This window comes from Bactrocera neohumeralis, unplaced genomic scaffold (genome assembly GCF_024586455.1).
Source record: "Bactrocera neohumeralis isolate Rockhampton unplaced genomic scaffold, APGP_CSIRO_Bneo_wtdbg2-racon-allhic-juicebox.fasta_v2 cluster11, whole genome shotgun sequence".
NCBI classification, from domain to species: Eukaryota; Metazoa; Arthropoda; class Insecta; order Diptera; family Tephritidae; genus Bactrocera; species Bactrocera neohumeralis.
The window spans coordinates 5026346-5041080 of record NW_026089624.1 but is presented as its reverse complement, the minus strand read 5'-3'; positions in this window follow the sequence as shown (position 1 = coordinate 5041080).

Here is a 14735-nt window from a genome sequence, read left to right as displayed (position 1 = left end):
AAAGGGCGCTTAAACGCGAGGAAGAACACAACCCTGAAAATTATACATAGAAACTTTGTCCAAATTCTAGCAAGGAAAATTCTCATTGGAAAGCCCAAAAGTCTTTTAAGCCATTAGTGGATTCCAAAATGCCTGTAAGACAGTTAAATGTAACTGGGCACGTAGTGATGAGGAAAAGGCAAGTTGCTTTGCAAATCACCTAAAAAATGTCTTTTAACCTAATTATCCAAGGAACAACTTTGCCCAATACCGCTAACGAGTCGCTTGTGTCTATTAGGAGTTCTACTTCTGAAGTTAGTAGAATCATAAAAGACCTAAATCCGCAAAAGGTATCAGGACACGATAATATTACTCCGAAAATGCTAATTGAGTTACCAAATATTGCTTTAACGGTGCTCTCCTTGTACTTTAATACTATTCTTTGTTTCGAATACTATCCAACTTCGTGGAGGAAAAAGTCGCCGATAGGTAAAACTGGGAAAGACTTAACACAGCTGTCTTCCTACAAACCAATAAGTTTCTTACCCTGTATTTCTAAAATATTTGAAAAAGTGTTACTATCAAAGATGATTCCTTTCCTCCACGAAAATAATATAATAACAAAGCACCAATTCGGTTTTCGTGCTAAACATGGCACTGTAGAGCAAATAAATAGAATTATCAACGAAATCAGCAAAGCATTCGAGCACAGAGAGTACTCTTCAGCTATTTTTCTAGATGTAGCTCAAGCGTTCGATAAGGTCTGGCATGAAGGCCTTTTATGGAAAATCAAAACAGTTTTAGCATAAAACTTTGGAGTCGTATTTAAGTAACAGCGTAGTGTGCAAGGCCCAACTCTGTACATAATATATACAGCAGATATTCCAACACCTATTGACGTATTGACATCCACTTTCGTGGATGACACAGTTCTAGTAAGCCGTATTAAATGCCTCATCATAGCATCAAGAGTATTAGAGCAGCACTTTACTTTGTCGAAGAATGGCTAGCCAACTAGCGTATAAATAGTAATGAGCAAAAATGCAAGCATGTTACATTCTCGCTAAGATCACAAACGTGTCGGACAGTTCAAATAAACAATAGGGCAATTCACAATCTGGTGCAAATTAGTGTAGTGTTAGTGTAACACTAACAAAATGTACAGCGAATTTGCAATTGCAAATACGCAAGACCATTTGCATCAGATTGTGAATTGCCCTAATGTTCTAGTACCACAAGCGAATGAAGTAACTTATCTTGGGATTCACTTGGATCGAAGGCTGACAAGGCGAAAACATATAGCGAGTAAAATAACTTACATGAAGATTAGAGACGCAAATTTAAAGTGGCTTTTCAACAAAAATTCTAAACGTAGCCTAAACAAAAAAATCCTGTATAATGCAAAGGTTCCAATCTAAAATGCTTAGAACAATCACGGCTGCACCATGATACGTGCATAATGAAAACATTCATAAACTTCTTGATATTCCTATGGTAAAGAAGGAGACAGAGGACAGCAGAATGAAATACATATTTAGCTAAACTACGAAATGACCTAAACCCTAACCTAATTTCGTCTGCTGATGCCAATTCTATTTAAATTTTTACATTGTGAAAATCCAGCATTTTCAGAAAACCTGTCAGCCATTCATGACTTGCATTGGAAGCAATATTATTGGTTCCATGATGGGATACTGATGGTTCAAACTCCTGAAGTCGGTTTTATATTCTAAGTGCTTTCTTATTAGTAATCTTCCTATCTATCTATATGATGTTTTTTCATGTAAATCTTTAATCCATAACATATGTTTTTCAGCTTTCTCCAAAGTAGAATTTCGACTATAAGAAGTTGGTTTTGAACTAAGTGCTGACCGAGAAATTACTGATTGCCGAATGAAACTCTCGTTTTTTGAGTTGTTCTTATTGTCGCTTCGTTTAAGCCAAAAGATCCTTGAACCATCGGTACTTCCTAGACAGTCTAGGATTTTTATATTCGTTTCTAATGAAACTCTTTGTCTCTTCAGAATATGCTGTTGTTTAGATATTGTATTAATAAGGGCACTGTAAAAACGAAATAAAATAAAATTGCTTATTGCAATTTTCTATTATAACAATCTAAAACAATGTTACCTTTTGAAAAGTTATTAACAATTCCGATAATATGATTTGAAGATTTCACCAATTTATAAAGAAAACAAAAAAAAAAACGTTTAGTTCGGCTGCACCGAAGCTAATATGCCCTTCAGAGGTGCATATCTTTTAGTAACTATGTGTTCAGTTTATATGGAAGCTATATGATATAGTAATCCGATCTGAACAGTTTTTTCGTAGATTATATTATTACTTTAAGCAGTAATCCATGTCAAATTTCGTGAAGATACCCATCAAATGCGAAAGTTTTCTATACAAGCCCTTGATTCCAATCATACGGTTTGTATGGCAGCTATATGCTATAGTAAGCCGATCTGAACCATTTCTTCGAAGATTACATTGTTGCCTTAGAAAATAATCTATATCAAATTTCGTGAATACATCTTGTCAAAATTAAATTTTTCTATACAAGCCCTTGATTCCGATCCTTCGGTTTGTATGGCAGCTATATGCTACTGTAAGCCGATCTGAACAATTTCTTCGGAGATTACATTGTGTCCTTAGAAAATAATTTACACAAAAGTTCGTGAATATATCTCGTCAAATGCAAACGTTTTCCATACAAGAACTTTTTTCTGATCGTTCAGTTTGTATGGCAGCTATACGCTATAGATAGCCGATCTGAACAATTTATTTGGTGATTACATTGTTGCTTTAAAAAATAATCTATACCAAATTTCGTGAATATATCTTGTCAAATGCAAAAGTTTTCTATACAAGAACTTTATTCAGAACAAATGAGCAGCTTCTTGAAGAGAAAATGACGTTTGCGAAATTTCAAAACGATATCTTAAAAACTGAGGGACTAGTTCGTATATATACAGATGGACGTACGAACAGGCGGTCGGACAGACAGGCAGACGGACATGACTAAATCAGCTCAATATACTGATCATTTATATACTATATATATACTTTATAGGGTCTCCGACGCTTCCTTCTGGGTGTTACGTACTTCGTGACAAAACTTAATATACCCTGTTCAGGGTAAAAAATAACTTTATCTTTAGGAACTTTATTGAAATTATATACATATTACGTCATCAGCAAACTGATATGTTAAATAATGAGGATATTTCCCTTAAAGTAAACAAGCAGTGAATTAGAGTTGCCATTTGGAAGATATCTAACACTGCAGAAATGTTATTTCAAAATCGTATAAAAAGCTTTTACTATACTCACAATACTGAAGAAAGTTCCATGGGATTGGCGCGATCCCTGATCCCTTCGCTGTCTAAAGAAATTAGATGTTGTCCTTTTAGCATAATCATCTGTAAAATATAAATCCACGTCGTTAAAAATTTTTATTTAATATTTGAAAATAATACCGAAAATTTCAAAATAAACAATATTCAGTTTAAAAACGTCAAAAATGTCAATTTCGGATGAATTTGTGTGACATTTCTCAATTATTTTAGTACGATAACAAACAAATTAAGCGAATGTGTTTATTCGGCAGCACAGCCAATGCTTTCGCTTCGAAAATACCAGCATAAAATTAAGACAGCGTTCTTTCTTAATAATGGTACATATTTGTGCTTAAAATGAAACTTGCCCTAGGCCCCATATAACTAACAAACCTAATGTGCGCACTTAACGAATTTTGAAATCACAAAACAATTAAATATTAAAAATCAAGAAAACACTTTGAGAACTTATCATGAAACTGGTTCAAGAAACCTGTATCGAACTAATCGAGGATTTCTAAATTTTCGAAATAATTTAAGTCATCCTGAAATGAATACCTATTTATACCAAATGTATCTTAATAACCTAAAACCAATGGACGGAGATCAGTCTACGCAAGCAATAAGTAATGTAATATCAAAGCACCAATTCGGTTTTCGTGCAAACAAGCCAACTACAAAATAGAAGTAACAGGTATAAATGGAAGGCCATATATCAACCAACCAGTATACCAAAGAGAATAATTGAGTGTGCACAAATAAGTACATAACCTCGTCCAAAAGTACAAAGAGTAAAAATATTAATCATAACCTTTTTTTAGGGCAAACCTTTGGAATTATAATAGATAAGGGACAACCAGCTTATACCTGTATACCATATACGAGCCGAAATTTATAAAAAAATCCAAAAACTTTAATAAACAAGGCGTATGTAAGAATTCTTTTTGGTTCAACCGTTGTAAAATATTTCAAAATGTCAATCGGTTGATACTCAGCCAGGATTTATGAAATTGACAATTTAGTGAGCTATCTGTATTGGAATTAAATTCCTATTTAAAATCGGTGACACAACCGATATTCCAAATAGCAAAATGATGTATGTGAATAATAATATAAAAAAATATATGGCAATAAAATAATAGAAGATAATTTGGAACAAAAAACTTCTACAGCGTCCGCCAAAGATAACACTGGCAAACTTTAAAAACAAACTTCATCTATAATTAATATGAAAACTATGAAAAAAAATTCTACGAATAAAAAAATTATGAAACAAATTCAAACAATATATTAAAAATCAATAATTTTTTTCAAATCACTAATGAAAATAATTCCGAAGAATTGGCCAAAAAGTATAAATACAAAGAGAGAAAAATGCAAACATACCATTGTTAAGAGAGAATGTTATTAAACTAATAAATAAAGCCCATATAAACCAGTATAATTTTTCTTTTTGAATAGAATAAATAAAGATGGGAGTCTGCAACTGGAAATGGTCATGGACTTAAGAAGATAGAAGATAAGGCAAACTGCTAGGCTCTATCCAATGCCTAATCCCGAAGTTATTATTTTCAATTTCAACAAATTTAGACAAGATAGATACAGAAAAACATATATATGTATCGGGTGATTTTTTTGAGGTTAGGATTTTCATGCATTAGTATTTGACAGATCACGTGGGATTTCAGACATGGTGTCAAAGAGAAAGATGCTCAGTATGCTTTGACATTTCATCATGAATAGACTTACTAACGAGCAACGCTTGCAAATCATTGAATTTTATTACCAAAATCAGTGTTCGGTTCGAAATGTGTTTCGCGCTTTACGTCCGATTTATGGTCTACATAATCGACCAAGTGAGCAAACAATTAATGCGATTGTGACCAAGTTTCGCACTCAGTTTACTTTATTGGACATTAAACCAACCACACGAATGCGTACAGTGCGTACAGAAGAGAATATTGCGTCTGTTTCTGAGAGTGTGGCTGAAGACCGTGAAATGTCGATTCGTCGCCGTTCGCAGCAATTGGGTTGTGTTATTCGACCACATGGAAGATTTTTGTTGCCAAAAATGGAAGAACTGAACTTTGGTTGACATGTGGTTTCAACAAGATGGCGCTACATGCCACACAGCTCGCGATTCTATGGCCATTTTGAGGGAAACTTCGGAGAACAATTCATCTCAAAGAAATGGACCCGTAAGTTGGCCACCAAGATCATGCGATTTAACGCCTTTAGACTATTTTTGTGGGGCTACGTCAAGTCTAAAGTCTACATAAATAAGCCAGCAACTATTCCAGCTTTGGAAGACAACATTTCCGAAGAAATTCGGGCTATTCCGGCCGAAATGCTCGAAAAAGTTGCCCAAAATTGGACTTTCGAATGGACCACCTAAGACGCAGCCGCGGTCAACATTTAAATGAAATTATCTTCAAAAAGTAAATGTCATGAACCAATCTAACGTTTCAAATAAAGAACCGATGAGATTTTGCAAATTTTATGCGTTTTTTTTTAAAAAAAGTTATCAAGCTCTTAAAAAATCACCCGATATATATATATATAGATATACTTGTAGATATAAAAAAATGCTAAATCTCATGAAAACCTCAATCTATGAGTATACAAATTCTCCAGAAACTTTGGTGGGAAACCGAAGCACTCTGGAGTCTGTCTTCTTACTTTTGACAACTACCAACTTCTCAACCACATTGACCACTGCGGTAAATGAAATCACACCGCGAAACGCTGCAACCACCTAAAAATGTGCGAACACTGCAATCTACCCCCCCAACCCTGACGTATGCACACGTACAATGCGCGCGAAACCATCCAGCTTTTGACAGATCATGTCCTAAATTTTTGCAATCTAAAGAAATTTTAAAATTGGAAGTAGAAAACAAATGTACAATGAAAGAAGTGATTAACATACATATATAAAAATCAAACTCCTCCAATTGTTGGTGGTCCTTCTTTCGCATCTATTATCAATAACCAAATTACAAATAACTACCAAAAACACAATTTAAAGGAAACAACGCAAACCGTAAGCCAAAAATTATCAAAGCATACTATCGATCAACAACAAAATCTAACATCAAACATCATCTTCTTTCCCCAAATTCCAAACAGTGATAACGAGCTATACGAATTCTTATCACAACGTATAACCGAATACCAATACCTCTTACCTGCGCAAAAAAGCAATGACATTCCTTCCCAAAACAACAATCCCACAGAAAGCAATAATACTTCAAATAGCTTTACCTACAACAACAACGACCAATAACATCTCAGCAACGAAAAACAATAAATCCGAACCCAATTGCTTCACTCAATTCTCCTTTCTCTAGTCCTTCTCCCCAAGCATACAACAAAACATCCCAATAATCTATATATTATTCTAAGACAAGGTGCTTATTTCCATAGATCTACAAAACGTACAGAGACACATAATACATCAAATTAAAGTGTGCGATCTGAAACTTTGCACAAATTTTACAGATTTTAAATTCATTGAACCACTTTTGATATATTTGCGTTTAAAGTTCTTAAATTTTTACATTAAGCTAATATAAGCAGCGCTTCTACAGAAAAGAGCATATATGTAAGAGAATGAATAATTACAAATGTTTCTGTCATTTGCTTTCGTTACACACATACCCACATACGCGAAGGTGCAAGTGCGAAATCTAACAACAACAATGTTGTCTGCTCGGTAGCAAAATGACAATAAGCATAGATAACTTGGTACGAGACTCTATGGTTCGAGAGAGAGCTGTCAAAACTCGCATTTTTTATAACATTTGCCAATGAGGCCACTGCTGAAAAATATTAACTTGGGTATTTAATAAATTATACAAAACACTAAATTAAACACTTTGGAAATGCATTCACACATACATATATATGTAAATGCTAAAATGCAAAATCATTAATTAATTTACATAAACATTTATTTTGCAAAAATATGTTCGCACAGTTTCATTTCACACTAATTTCGTCAAGTAATTATAGCGCTGCTTTTCTGGCATCCCGCCTTTTTCACTAACTGCTGGTTGACGGCACCCTGATTGTGTTTTGTTGGCAGCTCAGAAAACAGATCAGCTGCAAGCGAGAGAGCAAGAAAAGAGATTCTAATCAAGTTATCTATGACAATAAGAGAATGACGAATATTACAAATTACAAATGTTTGCTTTGGCATGTGCACTGGTACATATGTACATACATATGCATGCGCTAAGGCGCTATCTACGATTTGACATGCGCTCTCTTCTATGTTGCACGAATATGTATATACGAGCTAAGGAACACCGCGCTTTGACATGCGCACTCTACTTTGTTTTATATTCACACATACATACTTACAAACATATGTATGTATATACATATGTATGGGCGAAGACGCAAGTGCAAAATCTAACAGAAATATTGTTGTCGGCGTTATTTTGATTGGAAGTGTTATTGCGTTAGGTAAGCTTTGAGTCAGTTCAGTTTTCTTCCAAAAGTCAAGGCGGCTATTACCAGCGAATACATACATACTACATCGAATTTCAGTTCAGATTCAGATTAATTATTAAAAATAAAATGTCAAACCAAAGGCGAATTAGACGAAAAAGGAGTTTAACAGGTCGAAGAGAAGAGGTGAATGTTATAGATAAAAAGGAATTTTTAATTGTTAATGTATGTATGCATATGAATTGACCGGTTTTATTAGAGCCGTAGTCATGCAGGATCTATGGCAAGTTATTTCAAAGCTGCCCTAAACTCCGTAATTCTTCCGGAGTATAGTTCGCTTGGGGGTTTGACTAATATATGTTTACACTGTAAAGCAAAACATTTCGGAAGTGAAAAGGTACCTGTACTTTTCATTCTTTTATATTCGTAATATATGTATATACATACTTATTGTCTTAATATTTGGTTGAAATTGTTACTAGGTAAGAAATGGCTTTACGACATGTTGTCATGACGGAAAAGTTAAACTTCAAGAATTACGTTTACCTGAGTTTTTGAAAGCTGTGTTAGAAAATGATTTGAGCTCTTGGCGGGGACGCTATTTGGAGAATATTCGGCAGCTAAATAGTTCGTTTGCTTTTGCATCATTCGAAGCGAAAATTGCGGAGCCTACAGGGCGCGGACCACATTGCTTCCGAATACATGGATCAATATATCATAGGGTAGGTCCATTGCATGCAGATCATCCTTCAGAATCCTCCTACGCCCAGCTGTTTATTGTTGACACGGATCAAGCAACTGATATAAGGGCACAACATAATTCAAACTGCGATTGGTATTTGCTGAGAGAAATCCACGAAATGCTTTCAAATATTAACCCCTTGGCAAATGAGTATAAGCATATGGCGCAGGTTGAACGCGAAGAGGAACAGAGGGCCAGAGAAGAAAATCGCAATGCTCGCCGAATTAGCATGCTACTTTTGCTTAGATCGATTATTACGTGATATTCACCAAAATGAAATACCTTTTGGTGGAAAGGTTATTTTATTAGGTGGTGATTTCAGGCAAGTTCTTCCAGTGGTGCCCAATAGCTCACGCGCCGCTATAGTTGGTAATTGTTTGAAACGGTGCTCACTTTGGAAATTTTTTGGTGTCTCAAACTCTCAACGAATATGCGTTCTAAAGAATCCTTATACAACAGTTTTCTTTTGCGTGTTGGAGAAGGTTGAGAGCTCTCTCCAGAGTCGAATATATCAATATACCAGAAGAGATAATTTTGCTAAATGAAAATTTAGTGGATTGGGTATTTCAGCCTCAGTCTGGTGTTATTAGTCAAAACCATTTGAAGGATCGGGCAATTTTGTGTCCAAAAAATTATCACTGTACGATAATAAATAGCGAAATAGTAAATATGTTGCCCGATGAAGAAAGGGTATATTATAGCGTGGATACTGTCGTTTTTGAAGATCCTCAAGAGCATGCCGGATTCCCTACAGAATTTCTAAACTCCCTTAATTTCAGTGGAGTAGCGCCTCATGAGTTAAGGCTTAAGGTTGGCCACAGTTGTGATGTTAATCCGCAATCTTAATACATATGAAGGGTTGGTCAATGGGACTCGCTTGATAGTAAAAGCACTACATTATAATTGCTTGGAGGTCGAAATTTTAACCGGTGAATCACAAGGGAAACAAATTTTATTGCCCCGTATAAATTTACCTCCCAGCGAATCAACACTTCCTTTTATTTTAAAGCGTCGCCAATTTCCAATAATTGTAGCATTCGCAATAACAATAAACAAATCTCAAGGGCAGACTCTAGCAAGCGTTGGTGTTTTCCTCAAGGAGGATTGTCTTACGCATGGCCAGCTGTATGTCGCATTGAGTCGAGTACGATCTTCTCAAGATATCAAAGTTAAGACTTACGAACAAAATAAAACCACTACGAATGTAGTTTTCCATGAAGTACTTGAATTAATTGAGTTTTTATAAAAAAACAAATTTTTACTTTTTTCATTTTAAATAACGGAGTCCCCCGATTATCGGGGGTTATTACTAGTAAACATATAATAACACACATATAACAACTTAATACTCCCACAACTGTCTTAATAAATGATTTGAATTTTTGCAGTGGAAAATCCACTTAAACATAAGTATTTCAATAATAATCACGAATTGCAACAATTAATTAAAGACTTGAAACCTTCAGTCTAATGTTTACAAGAAACACATATACCTCATAATTCCTGTCCTAAACCTCCATGTGGCTACAATGGATATTTCTTTAATAACCCTCAGTGAAAATACAGCAAACAAGGTGTTGCAATTTTGGTAAAAAAAAGACATTCTACATAAAATGGCTTTCACTGGTAATATCTATCACTAGCGCGATTGAGATACTTGAAATACTAATTAACCCGAAACTATACCTACAGCCCACTTAAACAAAATTTTGAATATATCACAAAATCATATAATTTGCATGGGTAATTTTAACTCATACAGCCCGATTTGGGATTCTCCTCTATCAAACGATAGAGGTACATAAATGGAAGATGCCTTATTATACAGTAATATCATAGTTTTAAACGATGGCAGCCATACACACTTCTCCACCCATCAATCTTTCACTCATGTAGATGTTACTTTATGTTCCAGCAATATTTTCCTTTTATTTCCTTTTATGTTCTTGGAAAGTCCTTAGTGACCTTCATCGTAGTGATCACTTCCCATTGTTGACAGAAATCGGATTTATCGCAGAAACGTCATTAAGAAAGTTGAAATCTATTTTTCTAAAAAACATATCCAATTAGAAGAGTTACGAAGATCTTTTCTCGTCAATATCTAATCTATTTATTGTTTCTAATAATATCAACCAAGAGGCTGCACATATACGGAAAATAATATGTTTGTCAGCACACCACACCATACCTCAAACCAAGAATACATATCAACACCGATATAAGCTGAAATGGTGAACTAGAAAATCTTAGATCACTAAAACGTAAAACTTGGTATAATTATAAACAAACACGTAAGCTTCTAGACCTTTTAACATATAAACGCGACAATGCTATTTTTAAACGACAAAAAAAAAGCGAAAAAAATAATCTGGAAGAATTTACTGAAAATATAAACTCCAAAACCTCTCAACAGGTTTGGACGCTTGTCTGGCGGGAAAAAACCTAGTACAATTAATTACTTAACCACCCAATCTGGATTAACAAACGACCTAAATTTCATAGCGAACGCGTTTGCCTCGTACTGGAGCTCCTATTTTTGTGACTGTACTTTTACTAAACAGCTTGTGGCTGAAAAACAAAAATCTCTAAGCCATATACTCCTGTCTAAAGAATAACAATTCTTAGCAATTCAATGCTAAATTTGGAATCAATTATTTCAACTGACGAATTTGATGACGCAATATCCACCTCCAAAGGTAAAACTCCTGGTTTAGACAGGATTACCTAAGACATATTAAATAATTCCACAAGGCGTTAAAAATAGAATAGTAAATCTTTACAATAAAATACTTTTAGGCGGTATATAGCATATCCTTCAAGTTGGAAATAGCTGAAATCATTCTAATACCGAAATCTGGGAAATCCCCATCAGAAATTACGAGCAATAGACCTATTTCGCTGCTATCCTGTTAAGGCAAGGTTTTAGAGAAAATAATCTCCAAACGATTGACTCACAACCAAGCCACTTTCCGAAAAAACCAAGATACAATAAACGCCCTTTTACACTTTGAGCACCATTGCTCCAAAGTTATCTCCAGCAAGGGGTATATTATTTGCTTAAGCTTAGACTTTGAAAAAGCTAACGATCGTATCTTCACAAAGTTCTAAAACATATAGCTAATTGGAAAGTAGGACCGAAAATATACAACCTACTTAAAAATTTTCTTACTAATCGTAAATTTCGGGTTAAAGTACAAAATCATTTTTCTCACTGTTTACTGCATGGAAATGCAGTTCCTTAAGGTTCCCGTTTAACTGTAGTCATATTTATAATTGTATTTAATGAAATCAGCCAGATATTATCAAATTACCCAGTCGACCATTGTATGTATGCAGATGATATTCTGATATTTTCAAAACATCTTGATTTGAATAACGCCAAACTAGCATTTACGGAAATACTTAATAATATAATATATCCAATTGGTCTCTCACATTTGGCGCTAAGAACATAAGAATGCCTGCTGTAAATGAAATTAAAATTTTAGGACTTATTTTCGATTCTAAGTTTAGGTTCAGAAAACATTGTTTATATATAAGGACTTTTCGAAAGGTTAAATATAATTAAGTTTTTATCCTCACGACATTCAATCATTCATCTTACAATACTAATTAACGTCGTAAGATCTATACTTTCATCAGTTATTGATTACGGACTACCAATCTATGGGCAATATGCAGGCAGCAAGTTAAAAAAACTCTGTTTACCTTATCACATGGCAATAAGATGAAGCCTAAGGGCATATCCAACCTCCAGCACGATAAGTATACTTGCTGAGTCCAGAATGCCACACATAAACGAAGGACTGCAGTCTAATATATTCTGGCTAATACCAAAGGTATATCTAGGATCTAACCTTAATTTGCCCAACGACGTGCGGTTGGCCACACGACGGAAACGTACGCTCAAGTTCCCTTCAACTATACACCTTGCCCTAAAGTACGTCCATGAAATTGATATTCCCCTTATGCCTAAGCCTTCGAAGATTAGCAAGCACCCATCATGGGCTTTTTCCTCTTCTGTTAGAGAAGACAAATTAATGAGATGGAACAAAGCTTCAACGAACGGTGAGGTATGTATATAAAGAACTCTTTATGCTCGCGATGCAATTCAGAAGGATGGAAGTTCGTTTACACAGATGGTTAAAAAAACTCCCACAGCACTGCTTATGCTGTGGTTTCGGAGAACTCGAAAATTATTAAAAATGGGTTACTTTTATCGCCATGCTCTGTCTTCACCGCCGAAGCATACGCCATAAATGAAACTATCCAATGGATCACGACCTGCAAAGGCAAATTTATAATCTGTGCCGACAGTCTTGCAACACTCACAGTCGTTCAAAATATTCGGAGAAATTCGGGACAAATTAATTAATAGCCAAAGAAAAGTTACACTAATAATTCCCGTATTACAGGCCACTGTGTCGTTGCAGGTAACGAACTCGCTGGTAAAGAAGCAAAAAACGTAGTAGTCGATTTCACGTAAATCCTATGAAAGCAACGACATTTTTCGATTCGTTAAAAACTACTCAAAGCTTAAAGCGAGATCGGGGTTCCTTTGACAACCGCTATCGACTAATAAACCCCGAACATAGAAAATCAGTATACCCTTTGCTTAGGACACTGTATTTAACTCATGAACATATTCTGAAACGGAACTCAACGCCTGGCTGCCGGCTATGCAACAGTTTACCAAATGCCGTAGAACACATATTGAACCCTTGTCCTACGCTTTGTAACATACGACGAGATTTCATCGAGCCATCTCCTTCGAAACTTTTCGGAGAAGCCAACATAAAAAATATCTTCAACTTCATCTCCAGAACCCAATTAAAGCACCTTATCTAAAATCAGCCTAATATCCTTATCACAGCTTTGTATATATTGCATACACTACAACTTAAAATTAATTAAATTTTTGCACATATAAAACTTTTAATCATGAGCATACACATTGTAAATACATATTAGCTTAAGCATGTATATATGTAGGATAGGCTTGAGTTGAGCCCCCAATTTGTAGGATAGACGTACGGCCAACCGACCAATATGTAGGAAAACGTAGATGACTCGCTAAGTCCGACTTGCTGGAGACGAATGATCCACTGATGTGCAATAATACAATAGATCAATTTCACTTTCATTAAGAACTAGTGCTTTATCAAACTTTACAATACGTGGATCAATGTTACTTTATCAAATAAGTGCTGCTTTACCATAGATAGATACTTTATTAACTGCCTCGGTCGCCGTCCGCTATTCAAGTGAAGTCCGTTATTGGTTTTATTCCGTTCGAGTCCCTTTTTCGTTCAGTCAGTGTTGCCGTGTGTCAAAAACGTTTAGTCCGCACGGTCGCATTTCTTTGTCCTACAACTCGGCCATTCCTGACTACCTATTCGCCTCGAATAACGTTACCACTTTTTCATATAGTCCACAGCGGTCGATGTTGTTTTAGGTCCTTCATTATTTTCCACCCTTTCTACTTCATATCGACCGTGTTTCGATCGTTTAGTTACTTTGTATGGTCCTAAGAATTTAGGTCGTAACTTCATTCCGTTTCCAAATTGTGTCCGCCTGATTGCTACCAAATCATTAATGTTATATTCGATTGCCTTTTTACATTTTCTATTAATGACTTCATATTTTCTTCTTGAATTTTCTGTATGTTTTCTTTAGCTATTTCACGTAACTTATCACGTTCATCGTTTAACTCCATAACTGCTTCATTTTCTAAAATTTCGTTTAGGGCAAGGTCTTCTTTTACCCGCATGTCGCAACCTGTTAAAATCTTAAATGGAGCCTGTTCTGTACTTCGATTTGGAGAATTATTTATAAATTGCTGAACCTTCCTGATATACTTGTACCACTGTGAGGTATTCGGATGAGATAACTTAGCTTAGATTGGTATTACTACCCTATGTATTCGTTCCACTTGTCCGTTTCCTCTTGGCACCCCCGTCGTAATGAGTAGATGCCGAATACAGTTATTATCGCAATAACTTTTAAAAGCTTGTAAAGTGAACGCTGATCCCCCATCAGATATAATTCTACGTGGGTTGCCGAAAATGTCAGCTTGTTTCGAAAGCCTGTCTATAACCACTTCCGCGCTTGTATCTTTTGTTGGGTAGAGCCACAAAAATTTTGTAAAAGCGTCGATCACAACTAAAATATATTTGTATTGTTTTCCGGTCGTTGTCATCGGACCTACATGATCTATGTGA